Source organism: Rhinolophus hipposideros (genome assembly GCF_964194185.1).
Source record: "Rhinolophus hipposideros genome assembly, chromosome: 14".
NCBI lineage: Eukaryota > Metazoa > Chordata > Mammalia > Chiroptera > Rhinolophidae > Rhinolophus > Rhinolophus hipposideros.
This window is the reverse complement of record NC_138060.1, coordinates 52387407-52405754: the sequence shown is the minus strand read 5'-3', so window position 1 is coordinate 52405754 and position 18348 is coordinate 52387407. Positions and strand designations below refer to the sequence as shown.

The following is an 18348-nucleotide window of genomic DNA, read 5'->3' as shown; positions in this document are numbered from 1 at the left end:
TGAGATGAACACTGTAACATAAATCAGCACATAGTGAAATTAAGTCACTGAGAAGCTGTCAATTTCTGGAGCTGTATAAGTTTCTTTAAATATGACTCACCTAAACAAAGTATTCTGTCAAACAGGCATTCATCTATAGCAACTTGTTCATATTATTAATCAAATAAAACAAACCACATCCAGACAGGGTACATGTATGCACAGCAGTCCTAAATGTCTTAGAAGTTGCACTTAAACCAAATTATTTTCAAACAAATAATAGCACTGATGAGCAAGGATAGTAATAGGTTAGCCTTTTGTATCTTTTGTGATAAGAAAGTGTACTCCTTAAATAATATACTAAACTCTCCAGAAAATTGAAAAATATTCTGTTAGTTGAAGTGATAAAAAGAACGCAATATAAAAGGAAATACAGGATTGGACACAAATACATACCTTAAAAATCCATATAAACCTGAAAAGAGTGCATACATAATTTCTCACATGGGATCCACGTTAGGAGAGCAGCAGAAGCAATTACTGGTGAGATAGTAGATTACTCGACTATTTGAACAAAACATAGCTAGAACGCTCAGCTTTCGAATGACTGCCTTTTGAGAAAGTAACATTAACTAAAATCCTATTAAGACATGCAAGCCCTGTGGTGACACAAATACAGAGGATCAAAGGAACAGGTGCATTTATTTCAAAGTGTGTCAAAAATTTTTCTAACTTTTACCCACCCCCCAAAAAAATGATTTCCTGTCATCTCCATTTCACTGTTTTCTCAAAACAATCATAGCAATTTTGATCTCCAAAGTGAATGAGGAGGAGGTAGGAATAATTTGATTTTAGTCAGCATTAGAGCAAAATGTTGTACAGACTCATTTCAACTTTGGGGAACGTCATTCTTGTTGAGAGAAGCTGAAATGTCATACCAACAGACTTAAAAAAAATCAGAAATCAAGTGGGTATCTGCACTTAAACATATTCTCATGAAAGTGATTGCATTGTACTAACTAGTTCCCCATCCCTCTAACTTTCAATTCCATTTTTGTTTTTCCTTTTAGGCTAGCACTCTGCCCTTATCCTGTATCTTCAAGAGGTGACCAAGTACTGAAACTGAGCAGCCCACAGCCACCATATCCACTCCAGCTCTGTTTCTATGCATAAACATTGAATGAAGTCAATTTCTCTTCCTAAAAACTTTCTAAGCACTTGTCTAATTCAACTCAATTCTACCACTATATCTACAACCTGCCACAGAAGGCATTAAACTTGGAGTTTGCCAAGAAACACAGATTTTGAACATGTGAAAATAAATTGGGAATATCTCTTCTCCCTAAACCCCTTGGGAGTCAGGACCCCAAGTCCTACCAGTACAACAAACAGATTACAACTTTTTGCCCCTTTGTAGAGCTCTCTCTTTCAAATGAAACAGAGACCTTGGAACGTTCTACCTTGATACCTGCATAAATCACGGTAGACCTCTCAGATGGAAATAACTACCTTATTCAAGTCTCTTCCAGCTTTCCATTTCTGCCTCATTTGGGGGAGAGGGGGTATACCCTTCCTTTGACGAAACATAGAAACACAACACAAATATAACAACAGCTTTCTACAAACACGAAAGAGAAATACAGACTAGAAACAATTAGAAAGAAAAGCACAGGTATATGGCAGAAAGGAAGAGAGAAAAAAAAAATCACAAAAGGCGTACAATGTTCACGTCGGAAGACCTTGATTATTACCTTGACCGAACAGTGGATATCCCCCCAGCGTCTTGGTGCCTTGATTGATTTAATTAGGTTTTTATTAATATTATTGTTTCTCAGTGATTGATTTGGCTGGATTTGTTTGATTTAGCTTGGATTTTTTTTTTTTTTTGGTCGATTTATTTAACTGCGAGTTCAAAAGGAGCTTTTCTGCATTGTCGGCTGGGATCCTTGCAAGGCTGTGGCGGACGCCACTGCGGCGACACTGGTGGCTTCAGCTGGCGACCCCGTTGCCCCTGCTGCTTATCGCGGCTCCGGACGCTCTCAGGGGGCGCCGCCGCAGCCTTCTTTACCCGCCTGGCTGCAGAGAACCAACGTACCCCGCCTCCTGTCTGCCAGTCTGTTCCTCTGCACTTCTGTCTGTCTGCCCGTCTGTCTCGCAGCCTGGCGGCTCAGCGCGGGATTCCGGCTTTCCTGCGCTCCGCTCGGGGAGCTGCCACTGTCGCTGTCAGTCCGTGAGTGAGACGGTCTGCCTGTCCCTCTTCATCTCTCAGCCCCACTAGCAATACAGGGTCCCTTTTGCAGTCTTCTGTGCCCGCATCTCTCTCCCTCTCCCATTCAGTGCCCTCAGCCGCTGTGCTCGGACAGAGGAGGGCGTCTGGAGTGGAGAGAGAGCACGCTGTCTCTCTCTCTCTCTCTCTCTCTCTCTCTCTCTCTCTCTCTCTCTCTCTCTCTCTGTCTTTTCTCTCTCTCTCTCTCTGTCTTTTCTCTCTCTCTCTCTCTCTCTCTCTCTCTCTCTCTCTCTCTCTCTCTCTCTCTCTCTCTCTCTCTCTCTCTCTCTCTCTCTCTCTCTCTCCCTGCCTCTCCCTCTCTTCCTGCTGGCTCCCCTGTCTCCAGCGGTCTAACTGCTCCCACCTGTCCGTGGCTCAGTCACTCTGTGAGTCCCACCCAGAGCCAGCCTGCCTCGGTCCGTCCTCCGGTTCTGCGTGCCCTGTCTCCCCGCCTCCGTTGTCTGACCCTCTGCCCGGCTCTGCCCTCCCACGCGGCTGGCACTGTTGCCGGGGGCGGTGCCTGGCTCCTCTCCGCAGCCCTGGCTGCGTCCGGTCTCCGTCCCGGCCCGAGGAAAAGCGAGTGTGGCATGTGGCCCCGCAGCTGGTCCGGCTGCAGACTCCAGTGCTCTGGCCGGCCACACCCGGGAGATGGCCGCGGCTGAGCGCCTGTGGGTACCGGGGTCTCTCTGCCACCGGGCGAGGCCAGAGTTGGCCAAGTCGGAGCGCCGGGACCTGCCGGGTGTGCCTGGCGCGCGCGGTGCCATGCATTCTCCTGGCTGTTCTCCGCCAGCCCCAAGGCTAGAGACAAAGCGCATGAACCACGCGCGGCCGCGTGAGCATCATTAATCAGAGAGAAAACTGGCACGTTGCCCCCTGCCCCTCCATACCGCCTCCCGGCTCCCCGCCAGCAAGCGTGCACCGCCCCCGGTGCCGGAGCCCTCCAGCGTACCGCTCCCCGGTGCCTTGCGACTCCTCGGACACTTGGCAAAGCCTTGCTCAGCTCTCTTTCTCGGGTGCTCACTCTCCAGGCCAACTCTGCAGAGAATATCCCACAATAACACCTCACTCCACCCAAATGAATCCGTAGCCTCAGAGCTCTCAGAGATTCTGGGCTTTGAGCAAGACCAAAAGTCCCGGCGCGCAGCGTCAAGTTCAGTCCCTGTGGGGGACTGCCCCCCGGACCGCTGCCCAGCTGAACGCTGGCTTAGAATCACCGAGGTGCTGCAGAAACCAAGGCAGGGCAGGGCGTGGGGTAGGGAACAGAGTTGACATCCGAAGAAATAAAAGCGCGGCATTTCCCATTTGTTCTGGAGATGTGCTAAATTTATTATCTGTAATTCTGTCTTTCATTTGTATTGTCTCAGGGCACACACTACCAAAAGAAAAAAAAAAAATCATGGAGGAATGGGAATATATTTCCGGAATACCGCCCACCCAACCTGAGTGCATAGAGAGCTTACTTTTCCAACATTATAGGTCACCAGCCAAGATATATCACTCTGGCTTTCTGCCCCCAGCTGAGACCAAGACATTTGATTCTGGGCTTTTTTGCTAGGTTGTTATTAATGTGAAGCAAAATTATAGTTGTGCACGCCTGCATTGGATTGCCAAAGCTCATTTTGACAGTATCCAGCAATTCAGTTTCTGAAATGTAGACGCTGAATAACTATGGATTTGGTGCAATGAACGCCCCATCCCATAATAGAGAGGAGAAAATCAACTTTTCCAGCTGCAATTAGTAATCCCATGAATAGACAACAAATAAATAACTAGCATAAACTGTATGTTGAAAAATTCCACATCCCTTTACTCATTATTGACATCCATTTCTAATGACAGACATTACACACAGATTTATTAAGGTATGTGCCTTCCACTTTTTATAGAAATGTAATTTCAACATCTGTAGCCATGTTCATCTATGCTAAGATTTAACTATAAATATCAAACAGATGATATGTGTAGCTCTAGAAAATTCTGTGAAAAAAATTAGGATAGGGGTGTATTGGTCCTTGATGAATAGGTAATTACTGTATTTTCCAAATACTAGAAATTGTCTCCCTTGGGGATCAGCGATTGCTAGAATAAGAGTGAATCTGCTGTATGTATGAGGTTTTAGCCAATGAAGCCTAAGGAATTCAAGACCCTTATGTTGATCTATTTCTACTCAATCCTTTCCAAAAGCTTTTTGACAGGCATTTTCCTCTTCCTTCCAGCAATCTGGAAGTCAAGAGAGAGTTAATAAAAAGTATTTCTGATTCTTTTCCCTTTATCTCAAGTTATGTCCTAAAAAAACCTGCTTTTCTTTGGGTAAAATTGTTATGCCAAGTTGTGCTATGCCATAAATTTACACAATTGGGACTACCTGGGACGAGGGTCAGCGTACTTGGTTTTCCTTCTGGATAACACTACATATCAGCATCTCTTGAATGGATGGATGGATGATCTACTAACAGGGAACCTTGACATCTTGCTCTTAACACAAACTCTTCCTAGAATAAATCAGATTTTACTCTGAGAGTTCACTAAAAAAATGCAACTCAGGGCTATAACTGGATTAGAAATTAATAGCCATTGGGCAGGGGGAGGGGAACTCAACCAGTACTCTTAGTACAAACTCCAGGGATTACATAGAAGAACAAAATGTTTCAATATCTTGATAGTGCATGGCCAAAATTGATGACAACATTTATTGCAATTTCTCATGGATTTTAACCTTTATTTAAAAAAGAAAGCACCCCAAAGACGAATAACACTAATTTGCTTCAACTAATTTTTTCTACCTTTTCTCATAATATTTTGTCAACAAAATAGGAACTGGAGAAGGCTCAAGTTTATTTGAGGCCATGTAGATAATTAACATTCAGCTAACCAAATTTTAAGTTTTGTGTCCCAATGTAAAACTGAAATATACTTCTGGGATCATTAGGCAGGCAGTGAACAATAAATGATTCTTCTAGGCATTCAGAAAGTGTTTGTATTTCCTTAAACAATTTGAAACAGTTATCATTCCTTAAGGTCCTTGACCTGTCATATAGTAACACCACTAAATGCACTAAAACTGTTATCTGCCTTACTGGACCTCTGGGTGACAGATCCACAATGCCAGTCACAGAAGTATTTATGCACTGAAAGCTTCCTAACTAAGGTTAGGGGTGGGAACTGGTGGTAGTGTGGGAAGAGAAAGTGGTGCTTGTATTCTCTTGGTCTGGGTGCTTTTGAATTTATTCGGTATCATGTTTGAAATGAAAGAGACTACATGTAACCAGGTATACCCAGCTTGGGGAGTTGAGTTCACCTACACACTGGCAAACATCTAAGATTGTCTCGACAAGCTCCCTTAAACACACATTCCCCTAAGACACTAAATTAGTGCCCTTTAATGAAGCTTCCAAATTGGATTTTCAAAATAAGGCAAATTGCTAAAATCGCCCAACTACCTTGATAAGCACCTTTTCAGCTGAAGCGAGAAGTAGAATTTCCATGCTGTTGAACTTCCATCATTCCTCAACAATTAGGCTGCGAGGAACTCCTCTTTAGGGCATTCTCCCCCACCACAATAAAGGCTCACAGATCCCCTAGAGAGACTTCTCATTTGCCCTGTTCCCAACAAAACAATCTTGGTTTTTATTAAATGCCAGTCTTGGGTTTAAAGCCATACAAATATGCATGGTACAGAAAGGCAGGGGGATAAGAAGGGGAAAAAAGGATTAGCATTTCAACCAGAAAAGTTTAGTTCCCCATTCTTATTTTGTGCTGAGCCAAAATAACTCTAAGACACATTTCAGAACATCAACAAAGAATGTTACATCACGTATGCATCTGAGCATGAAGAAATGTCACGATCAAAAACAAAGAGGACTTGGGAGACTAGAAACCAAATGTTCTCATGGCACAGATCCCTTGATGGGCAGCCATGTTTTATCTGTAGTCTGCTGTGCGCAGCATAAGAAAATTACCTCCACGAACCCTCGGTGTTCTCACAGGCAGACCATAAATGAACACTGGTCTGCACAACTACACAGTGATACTTTGCTGAGAATGCAAAACAAGACATTTCCTCGAAAATGAATGTGTGTAGTATTTTCATGAAGATGCATCTAAATCAGAGGAAAGACAATAAGAAGAAACAGGAGGAAACAACTAAAGACAGGTTTGGGAAACCTGTCACTGAAAGATTGGAGCATCACAAGACAAGAAAGGCTGTTGACTAAATAGCATATGCCTTTCCCTCATCTCTTGGGATAGAAATACCAGCATTTAGACACACCCTTAGTATTTGGGAGTTTTGTCCCTCGGGCCCCCAGAGTATTGTGTTGTTTTCTTCCCTGCACTGGCTGCCCTGAGGGACCCGTGGCTTTGGCACAGCTGAGGCATGTGCAGCAGGCAGCAGAACACACAGATGCAGGAACTCTATCTGACTGCAGAGCAGGTGTGTGCAGGCAGGACGTCCTGCAGGCCCTCTCTACCTGGCCTGTGTTAGCAGCCCCCTCCAGGACCTTCTGCAGCATGAAGTGTTCTCAACTTCCTATGGAACCCACAAAAGATGTTTATCATTTTTAGCAAATGAGCCCAGAATTGAAAACAGAAGCATCAGAAGCGTACATGGGGAGAACAGAAGTAAATGTTTTACCCCCAAATGCAAGGGATGAATCAGAGCATAAACTAACATTTGCCAAAGCACTGTGTGTGATGCTGTCTCCAGTTTTACATTTCAGTTCCTGAGATACAGCATTTTCCTCCATAACGGACACTGTTCCCTTTTTCACACAAAGGAAGACAAAGGTTACCAAGTTATTCAGACTTGGAATAATATACGTGGCTTTTCAACAAGGAGATAATATTAAAAGGCCTATGAATTAGGAACTAGAATAAAACAACTGCAATCCATCTGTAATGAAATGTACGACATTTATATTTTTAAACTGTTTTTCATAACTTAAAATGGTGTGCATACGTGTGTGTATATGGTTAAAAGGTAAAACATATCCACAATGTTAATATTTCAAAAGAGTACTAAGATCTTACTGTAAACCCAGTTGTGGGCCAATATCCTGAAAAAGGGGAATATGCATATTTATAAGTTTGCATGAATGTATGGACTTGTTCTCCAAAGCCACTCTTTAAAAAAAATTGTGTTTTTTTTCTTTTGAAAATAAATGTATATTTGCAAAATCTATAGCTACACATTGGTGGGAAAAAAGTGAGGGGGAGAAAGGATCAAAATTAAAAAGAAACAAAATTAAAATGTCCTAAAATATCACCACCCAAACAGCCATCACTTTTGTGCTTAGCCAATCTCTGTTCATATATATCCATAAATATATAGCTATATTTTGCATAAATGGATTGCAAAATACATGTTACTTTATAATCGGCTCTCTGTTCTCTACTTGAGAATAAGTCATGGGGTTTGTTCCTATGACATTGACTGTATCAGTATATTAATGACAGCATAGTAGCCTATTAAATACAAAATGTGTGTGTGTGTGTGTTTGTGTGTGTGTGTGTGTGTGTGTTATACATAAGTGAAAGCTACTGGTGGTGTGATTTGTTAATTGGAAGATTATCCCTTTAGGGTAAATCCTTAAAATGTGAATTTCTCTTCAAATATCTTTTGTTTTGATTACTAATCTTTTGCCTTCCTGGTATAAATTATATGGATTAAAAAATAAATATTCCATTAAAACATATAAGACACTTTTCTACGTATATTTTTAATTGAATTGTATTAAATTACAGCAAAAACTTTTGTTACAGAAAGATAATTAAATAAAAATCATACATGTTAACTAATGATATTTTTGCTTTAGATTTTTCCCTTAACACAGACACCTGACACATATTTTTTCCCATAAAAAAGATAACTATTTGAGGAAGATGAATAAATCTTTTTAGGCTAAAAAGTTGAAATTTGGTAAACTGTAGGTCTGCCTTCTTTTACTCCACAAATAAAGCATATCCCTGGGAACCGTGGACAAGCCTCCAAATCATTATTTTGATTCTCTTCCTTTGTTTATCATTTCAACCACACAGAGCCAAACCCACTGATTTGACTTACATTATCATATATTTATCCTTCAACTCCTAAGATGAGGGTACCGACACAGACATTCAGGAATGTATTAAAAAAAAAAAAAAAGCCTGGAAGCCTCAAGGGGAGAGAAAGAATCACATAAGAATCATCAGCCTAACAATTCAGTCACTTTCACTTTACTCCATGTAAGTGCAGTCCAGGGCTCATAGCCAGTTCTTCTTTCCTTCCTAGAGAGATAAGACATCTCACTCTGCAGCCTCTTACAGTCAGGCAGGGCCATGTGACAAGTTTGCACCAGTTATGTGTTAAATGGAACTGACACATGCCATTTTGGGGCTGGGGCAATGAAAAGCCTCCATGAAATTCTCTAGGTTCTTTTTGACCCTCCACATGGCTACAGATGAGGTCAACTGTCCAGACAGTTTAGCTACATGATGATCAGCCTCTATTAGTCTGGGTCCCTGAGTGACTGTGTGGAGCAGATTTCAACACTGACTCATGTCAGACATATAAACTAAGCAAGAAAAAAAAAATACTGTGTTTAACCAACTGAATTTTTAGGATTGTTTTAGTCACAGCACAACCTAGATTCCCTGATTCATAAACTCTCTGCTAGTCTAACACCATATGAGGCAGTAACAAATACCACAGTAAACAGAGGTCAGGCCTGGAATTCAGGAGAGCAGAATTTTGGTCGTGAATCAGCTATCAAATCACTATGAAACTCAAATAAGTTATTTCCACCCTAAAGCCTGAGTTATTTTTAATTTTTAAATTTCTAAAATGAGGTGATAGCACTAATTCTTAATCTGAACAATACCACACTATTCTAATTACTAATGTGTTATATTAACTCTTGATATTGTCTAACCAAGATTCCATTTCCCTTTTTTTAAAAATTTAGTTTCACTGAGGTATAATTGACAAACAAAATTATAAGACATTTAAAGTGTGCATAGTGGTGATTTGATATACGTATATATTGTGAAAGTATTCCCACCATCTAGTTAATACATCCATCACTACACACACACACACACACACACACACACACACACACACACACACACACCTTTTTTTGTGGGCGGTGTGGTGAGAGTTCCTCTTCTTAATAATTATTCTGGCTATATTTTTTAACTTTACTTTTTGTCTTTCATTTGAATTCTAGAAATAGCCTAGAAATTTTAATAGAACATTTTACTGGTATTTTTATTGACATTGCCTTGAATTTATAGATTGATAAGAGAACTGACATCTTTCCTTTATCTTCCCAAGTATGAATATTATGATCTCTTCTATTTTTCAGTTGGCTTTTGGATGTCCCTTAGTATATATCCATATTATTTCTAAGTATGGCATCATTAATTTCTAAAGTTGTTTAATTATACCATCTCTTCCTATTTTTAATTAATATTGCCAGCATTTTTTTTTGATTAGTTCTTCCCAAAAACAAGCTTAAAAAAAAAATCTATATGTTCTACTTCAGTAACTACTACATTTGAATCTCTAATATTTTGGAGTTTGTTCAATTATTACTTTATAGCCTCTTAAGGAGAAAGCTTAGCTCATTAAATTTTACTATTTCAAAAAAAATTATATTTCCTATTTCCTATCATATACATTTAAGAGTATATATTTTCTTTCATCTTAATACATTTTAGCTGCATAACAAAAGTTTTACTATTAGGTCTTTCTTATCATTTAATTCTATACTGTAACTCCCATTACACATCATTTTTATCACATGGACTACTTAATGTATTTTTTCTCTTTATTTTTAGTTTGTAAAGATATTATTTTTCAGAGAGTGTCCACTTTTTACTATTGGGTTTTAATTTTATTTCATTTTAGGCAATGATTTTGAGTTTGTTGAGATCTTATTTAGGATTTGGCATATGAACAATTTTTGTTTATAGTCCATGTGTTCTTGAAAACAATGCATGTTCTCTATTTAGTAGAGGGTTTTATCTAAATCTATTAGTTCAGACTTGTAAAATTAAAATGTTTATATATTTTTAAATGCTATTATCTTTTCAATTCTATCTGCTTGATCCATCTGCTTCTGAGAGAATTATGTGAACATCTTTGATTATTCTTATGGATTTGTTGATTGTTTTCAATCACTTTATGCTTTATGCATTTTTTATTATGTTTTGTTAGATACAGATTTACAAATAGTGTATCTTCTTGATAGATGGTTCTTTTTTCAATAATTAAGCATACTTTTTGTATCTATCAATGATTTCACATTAGATTCTATTTTGTCTTTCACTAATATACACGCTAGAACTTTTGGCTACCATGTGCACTCATTTCAATATATTACACTCATTTCAAATATTCTGTATTGTATGTGTGTATTTTCTATATTGTAGTCAAGGTTCATTTGAAATCACACAACTGGATCTTTTAAAAAATAAAATCTCAGGATTTGTTGCATTATTTGTTTTCATTTATCTTACGAGGGCCTTTGTGTATTGAGCTAGAGCTTTTTTCTCTACAAAATTTTCTTATCTGTCTGTACAGATTTCTATATGATTTGCTCATATCTAGCTTTGCCATTTTTCTTTAAAATATGTTTGGTGTTCTTGTTAAACCATCTATTGATTTTTAATTATATATATATAATTAATATATATTATATATGTGTATATAATATATATACCTAATTGAAAGAGACTTTTATCCAGTGAATTTTTAAAAAAAATCAGATATTATTTTTAGTTCTAGAATTTGCACTTTATTCTTTTACAGTTTCTGTTTCTTTATTGAGGTTTTCTATCATTTTATTCATTGTAAGTGTATTTTCCTTGAGCTCATTTAGGTTGGTTATGATAGCTGCTTTAAAGTTATTTACTAATTCCAAAATCAGGGCTATTTGGAGGTCGGCCTTCATTGATTTTTTTGTTTCTCTCTTGAAAATGAGTAATATTTTCTGGCACCTTCGTATATCAATCAATTTTGGATTGTATCGTGGATCATGTAAATGTTACATTGTGGAGATTTTGTGTTCTGCTATCGTCCAATGAATATGGTCTTGATGTTTTTGTTTAAGCAGGTAATTAACTTGATTGGGCTCAAATTGCACACAGTATTAAAATCAGTAGCTAAAATCTTAGATCATATCTTTGTCTTTTTTTTCTTTCCTTTTTTCTCCCTTCTTCCACCTCTCCCTTTCCCCCCACCACTCCGGTTCAAACTGTTGTTTCTCAGTCTAGTTGTGTAGGACACAGCTCCCTGGCCCGTGCTAGTATTATGCACCTGAGCCACTGGACTGGCCCTTCTTTGTCTTTTTAACTGGACCTCTTACAGTCTGCTTCATAGATTTGTGGTTCAGGGATCAGCTAGAGATTTCAAAAGTTTAGAAATATAATTTGGGGCTCCTTCTCTCTGGATCTGTCCTTCCCAGAAATGTTTCCTTACTTTCCAGTGGTCCTTCTAATTATGAAGCCTATGGTTTTGTTTGTTTGTTGTTTTTTTTTTGCTTTTAATTAAATCAGTTATAGTTGCCATCCAGGGCTGATTTTTGATTGCTTTCAGAATGCCAGCTGTGAAAAATGTTTAACTCAAGCCATGCTAGTCCTTTAAATCAAGAATCAACTACCTTCCAAAATATGCTGTCTCTCATTCCTCAGAGTTTATTGTTGTCATCTCAGAAAGACTTTGTCTGTTAGAAGTTTACTCAGCCATATACGAGAAGCATGTCTCAATATCGAGTTTCATGAAGGAAGAAAGAGGATAATTGGAAGACAAAGGAGAAAAAACTATTTACCAAGTTTTGATTCTGAGGTCAGGAAAGGGATAGCATCCTCAGATTCTCTTGCTTAGATCCTTTTGTCAAGAATGATGTCTCATCATAATCGTGTCTAAATGTAAGGGAGCCCAGGCAGTCAAATAGTTCTCTTTCCATCTTCTATAGTCAAGGAAGGCTGAAAAAAGGAAGCCAAAATTGGTGTTAAGTAGATTGACTGCATTATCTGTCACTGTCTCCCCTTTGGCTTCTACACTGATTACATACCTCATCTTCCTTATGAAATTGAAGGCTGGATATTTTTCTCTGAAACACAAGCATATTTGCTTCAACCACTCTGTCTTGGGTAGATTTTAGGAAATATAGTTTGTCAAGAATAGAAGTAAAGCATATTATCTTAGCAGCTCTCAGGCTTAGATGACAGTAGACACTTAAACCCTCTCACTACCTGTGTATAAACAGAGGAACCATTTCTCAGGGCTTTTTGAAGTGTTTTGTACATCTTCCTGCTGGATCTATTCACCAATATAGGATGGATAAAAGCCTAGCTGGTCTCTCATTTTAAGACAAAAATGTTTAAGAATGTTTCTTTTTGATCAGTGGTTATTGACCATAGTCAGGATCCTGGAATATTGCAATTAGTTATGAAGTGCATCTCAATTTGTTACTAAATTTAAATGTTAAGTTTTCCTAGTTGCTTTAAAACTAAATTAAATTCAGTGTTATTTCTTTAATAATGTCATCCAAACTTCTTGCATTCTAACGAGCTTACTTGAATAGAAAGTAAGAAGTAAATCTAAATATTTTAAAATTTTATTTGGGGATGTCCTACCTATGTAAAAAATTTCTGGCATAGCAAAGAAAAAAAACAAATGTTTCAGAATAACCTGTCCTGCCCTCTAGAGAACACAAGACGTTACTAACCTAAACAGGAGTTTGTTAAGTAAAATGAAGCCAGGAACAAGATGTTCTGAGAGGATTGGAGATATTGGCACCGAAATAAATGAGAACATAACTGGATGAACCCTAGTAATAAACAAGAACGCTGCATAACCAAATATGCTATCCCCTGTGACACTTAGTTATGACTGGAAAAAGGTCATGATAGGAAAAAAAGCACTGAATATGTAGAACTTGTCCAGAAGCTACAGGTCTTTTAGGAGAGGGGGAGTAATGCTATGAGTTGAAAAGGTATAGACACCTGCTAAGTGATTATTGAACTAGGATAGAGAATATTTAGGTGGAAATAGAGTGGGCCGCACAATGAGACCCCTGAGGGAATGACTTTTCAGCCAGATGGATGGTGGGTTCCTCGTGTTGATCCTAAAACTGACACAAGGGGAAGATACAGTGGTCATGGGGGATCTCAAACACTTTTTTTTATTGCTCGAAGTCTCATTTGCCTAAAAGTAGTACACCTGATAAATTCTTGATGCGCTCCAATCACAATGTCATCCCTGAAGAAGTAGAAAAAGCCTATTTTAGACCCAATTCTATGTGCTAGAGGGAATTAGTTGACAAAAAGGATGTCATAGCAACCTTGGCATCGGGTGTATTGAGCACAGTGTCTTTTACATGTCTTCCTCCAGATTTCAAAGAGAAAGATGTAAACATTCAGAAGTCAATGGGTGCCATCTCCACGGCCTGCGTCTATAAAAGGAAAACTTGGTAAAGAAGGTTGGACTAATTCACAGAATGAAAAACTCCAAATTGTTTCATCGACACATTGGTAAAGATTAATGTGTCTACACAGGCAGCTCTCCAATAGGGTCAAATTTTAAAGACCATTAATTAAAAGTGAAGTAGAACATGACCAGAGCCTGGTGGAAAATGGCAGCAAACATAACATATTGTGTTTTAAAGCAACATATTGAAAGGGTATTATTGCCTCTGCCCTTGATTCTCTGGTTCCATGGTTCACAGCTTCTGCTGTGGTGTGACCCGGATCCATATTCTTTGGATTTTTTTGGTGAAGTGTCATTAGAATAATATTCATTGTTAATTATTCTTACTCTCATTGTCACTGCCTTGCAGATTGCTCAATGTTCATTTTAGGTACCCGGTTTTCAGGAATTGACTGTTCTGGAAGTTTGCTCCCTGACGTATACTGCAAAATGTCTTTCAATAATCTCTACTTATCAGGAAAGGGCTGTTCATATTTAAATTGAGGGCTCTAAAACTGGGGCGTTTCTTTCAGGCTAAACTCTCCGCACGTGGGCCAACAAAAGGATCTTGTACCGCTCATCGGCAATTAGGTAACTGAAAAAGTTGCATTAGAAAAATTGATGCCTTCGACTTTTCTATGTTACGTTGTTTTACACACCCCTCCTTGTTGATCTTAGCAGCTGTATCATGTGTCCTGCATAATTTTGAAATCCAATATTTCTCACAAAGACATGGACGTGGCTCTTATTCTACTCACTGCATCAAGCCCACTATGGTATTGGCAAAACTGAATTACCTTTTTTATGGAGTTCATTTTTCTTTCCTTCTTCACTATTTATCCGTTTCTGTTTTTATTTCTATATAGTATTTGGGCATAATTATCTGTCAGTAAGAAAACCATGGAGTATGATTTTTTACCAAAGGACAAAAAGTTGAGTTGTGGAAGAATATTTTTCATTATATTTTGATTTAAAAAAAAATGATATATACAAAAGAATTTATGAAATAAATATGAAATTTTAAAACAAAATAATCAGTTTTCAATCTACTAAATTTGCACTATCTAGAGTGTTATCTAGAATATTATCAGTATTGTGGAAATCTACCTGTGACCTCCAAAGTTCCATCCCACAGGTTCACTGCTAAATTTCATTACTACCTTAGTTTTTGTTTCATCATGCTCCTTTTTAAATGGCTTCACCCCACACATGTATTCATTTCAAATGAATGTGTTGTTCAGATTTATTTCCTAGAGTTTTATTAAGACACAAAAATACATACATACTGGATGTAGTTTCTTGAACATGCCCATTTGAACTCAGTATTTTATTTCTAAGGTTTGACCATGTTTCATTCCTTCTCAGTGCTATATAATATTCCATTGTGTGATTAACCATTTTTCCATTACTAGACATTTTTGTTGCTTCTGTTTTTCAGCTATTTTAGACAATGATGCTATGAACATAATGGTATCTATCTCACTGAACCAATTGTGCAGGAGTTTCTCAAGGATACATCCTCAGAGTTAATTTGTCAGATTGCAGAATATGTTCACGTTTAACTTTTGAAGACTGAGTCTACTCTATGGTCAAAAACAGAAATATTTTATCTTTTAATAAATGCTACCTGTGTTTCCATTGATTATTGAATGAATATATTCATTTAAATATTTGATCCTCAAATCCAGACATCATGCTATAAATTTTTAAAGTAATTTAAGTGCTTAATACCATTACTGTATCTACAGAGACTCCTGGATATTTTTAAAATATCTGATTTTGTTCAAGGTGGCAAGGCTCCAGATGGTAAATCAAATTATCTAAGACAATCATGACAATCTTTTGGCCTTCTGTCAGGTATTTCCTAAATCTCTCTTGTAGCCATGGGAATGGGAGTCATGTTACCCAGTTATAAACAATAAGACATAATGGGAAGCTTGTTGGGGGAACTTCTGAAAAGGCTTTTCCTTCTGGATAAACATAGAGAAGAAGTAGTAAAGAAAGAAAAATTACCAGGCACATGAAAAGTTTCATTAACTGTAATAAAAAAAATATACAAAGAATCAGAGCAAAAGTAATAAGTTGCAAGATTCTTTAATTACATATTAATTATGTTGTTCTGGTAGAGTTTGTAAATCTTAGATTGAAAACTTCTGCGAAATATGTAATCGAGTCCAGTAATGATAAAATGATTTCAACATTAAATTCTTTATTTGGATAATTTCATTAACAGAATATACAATCCATAGCAACACTATTTGAAATCTTTGCCTCTCAAGCCTGCTTCCATCATTCCTAAACAGCTGTCTGTTGCTTCTTTCCTTTCAGATTTTCCCCCAAATTTTCTTTCCTCACCCTAACCCATTTTTATCTTTCCTCCATTCCCTTATTCTTCCCATTCTTCTGCTTCCATATCCCTAAGTCTAAAGGCACTAGTATGACTTGGTTAGACCTGTCCCAGAATATAAGGGAAGGAATCATTTTTACATTTATTGACACACGTTTTATGGCCTAGAATATTGTCTGGCTTGATTAACCTTCTATGTACAATGGAAAGAATGTGTATTTTGCCATTGTTGGGTTCCATGTTCTATAAATGCCAATAAGGTCAACTGTGTTGATACTGCTGTTCAAGTTTTCCATATCCTTACTGATTTTTCTATCTACTTGTTCTATCAGTTATTGAGAAAGGCATTAAAATTTTGCTCTGATTTTGGATTTATTTCTTTTTGCAGTTCAATCCATTTTTGATCCATGTGTTATAAAGTTGTTTTTAGGCACACACATGTTTGGAACTATTAGGTACTCTTGTGAATATTGACTCCTTCACGATCATGGAATTACATTATTTATCCCTTAATTTTTTCCCTTAATTTTATCCCTTAATTTTTTACTCTGAATCTATTTGGTATGAACTGAAGATAGTTATTATAGGCTTTTAAATCCAGTGCTGGCGTGGCATAACTTTTCTTCCCTTCTTTTATTTTTAACCTAGTTGTGTCTTTATACTTAAAATGCATTTCTTATAGGCACCATATAATTACTTGCTCTTTCATGACATCTTAAAATTTCCAGCTATTAAGTGGGGTGAGTAGACAATTGACCTTTAACATGATATGCTTATGTTTAAGTCTATCTATCACCTTGCTTTTTTTTTCTATTTATCTTGTCAAGTCTTTCTTTCCCCTCTCTACATTTTCTGCCTATTTTGTATAAATTGGATATATTCATAATACTATTTTATCTCTTTTAATGACTTATTATCAAAACTTTTTAAAAATTTAAGTGGTTGCTCTAATGTGTACAGTACACACCTTTAAAATTATCAGTCTACTTACAAGTGATACTGTGCCCCCTCACGCATAGGTGGAGAAACTTACAATTTTATACTTCCTTTCATTGATTTCCACTTTTTATTTTGCACTTTTATCAAGTATTTAAATATGTAGGTAAGTAGTTAGCTAGCTAGCTAGAAATATACATCAATGCTCTTTGTAACATTATTTAAAATAGTAAAAAGAGGAATTTGTTATTTCTAATACTTTACCAATATGAATATTATGGAGAGAGATGTTGATCATTGTGAGATATAACAGTATAAATTGACATGTAAAGATAAACACATGTTTGAACAGATAAAAGTATATATATGTTAACATGTATATATGATTCTCTTGGCAGTTTTTGTAAAAGAAAATAACAGAGACACTCAAACAATTACATACACATAATTTCATATGTGAAGTAAGTGTAAATTCATGGGAAAATAAATTGTAGGAAAATATAATCTGAATGAGGCTTTAATTAAAGGAAAGATCAAATAAATATCTTATGAAAAATGTATAAAATGACTAAAAAATAAAAGGCATAGAGATTGAAGCATAGATTTCTTCTTCTAATGCAAACTATTACAGACCAGCACTCTTGCTAAGTACAACTACTATCATCATTTTTCTTTAACACTGTTCTGGGGTTTTCCTCATTGCAATAAAATAAAAAACAAAACAAAACAAAACAAAACAAAACAAAACTGAATGTTTAGGCTAAAATGCCTACCCCCAAAGGAAAAAGATATCCATGTCCTAATCCCTGGAACCTGTAAATTCTACTTTATTTGGAAAAAGGGTATTTACAGGTGTGAATAAATTAAGGATCTTGAAATGAAGAGATCATTCTACATTATCTGAATGAATTCTAAATTCAATGACAATTGTATAATTGTCATTATAAGAGAAAGGTACAAGGAGATTACACAGACAGAAGAGGAGAAGGCAATGTAAAGATGGAGGGAGAGATTGGAGTGATATAAACGAATAAATGCCAGCATCCACCAGGAGCTGGAAAGAAGAAAGGAACAGATTCTCCCCCTAGTGCCTCTGGAGGGAGTAAGCCCTGGCTGACATTGATTTTAACTCACTGATACTGATTCCAGACTTCTTACCTCCTGAACTGTGAGAGAATAAATTTCTGGCTTTTTAAAGTCATCAAGTTTGCAACAGTTACAGAAGCCATAGGAGACTAAAACCCTGGAAAAAAATATAAATATTGGAAAAGAGAAGACTGAAATTAAAATTATTTGCTAATGATTTTTATATAGATATCTTCCCAATGCAATTAACATAATAGTTCACAATGATAGTTAATTTTTACA

The 18348-nt window shown here is 37.1% G+C and overlaps 1 protein-coding gene across 4 annotated transcripts in view; it reads right to left on the bottom strand.

The window, feature by feature from the left end:
• Positions 1–2708, bottom strand: part of ARPP21 (cAMP regulated phosphoprotein 21) — a 160575-nt gene extending 157867 nt beyond the window's left edge. For 3 of the 4 annotated variants that reach the window (XR_013994932.1, XM_081073334.1, XM_081073339.1), the window contains exon 1: positions 1731–2708. The gene's annotated coding sequence lies outside the window, so the exon portion shown is untranslated. The remainder of the gene's footprint in view (positions 1–1730) is intronic. The other variant, XM_081073338.1, reaches the window with a different exon arrangement.
• Positions 2709–18348: the final 15640 nt, after the last annotated feature.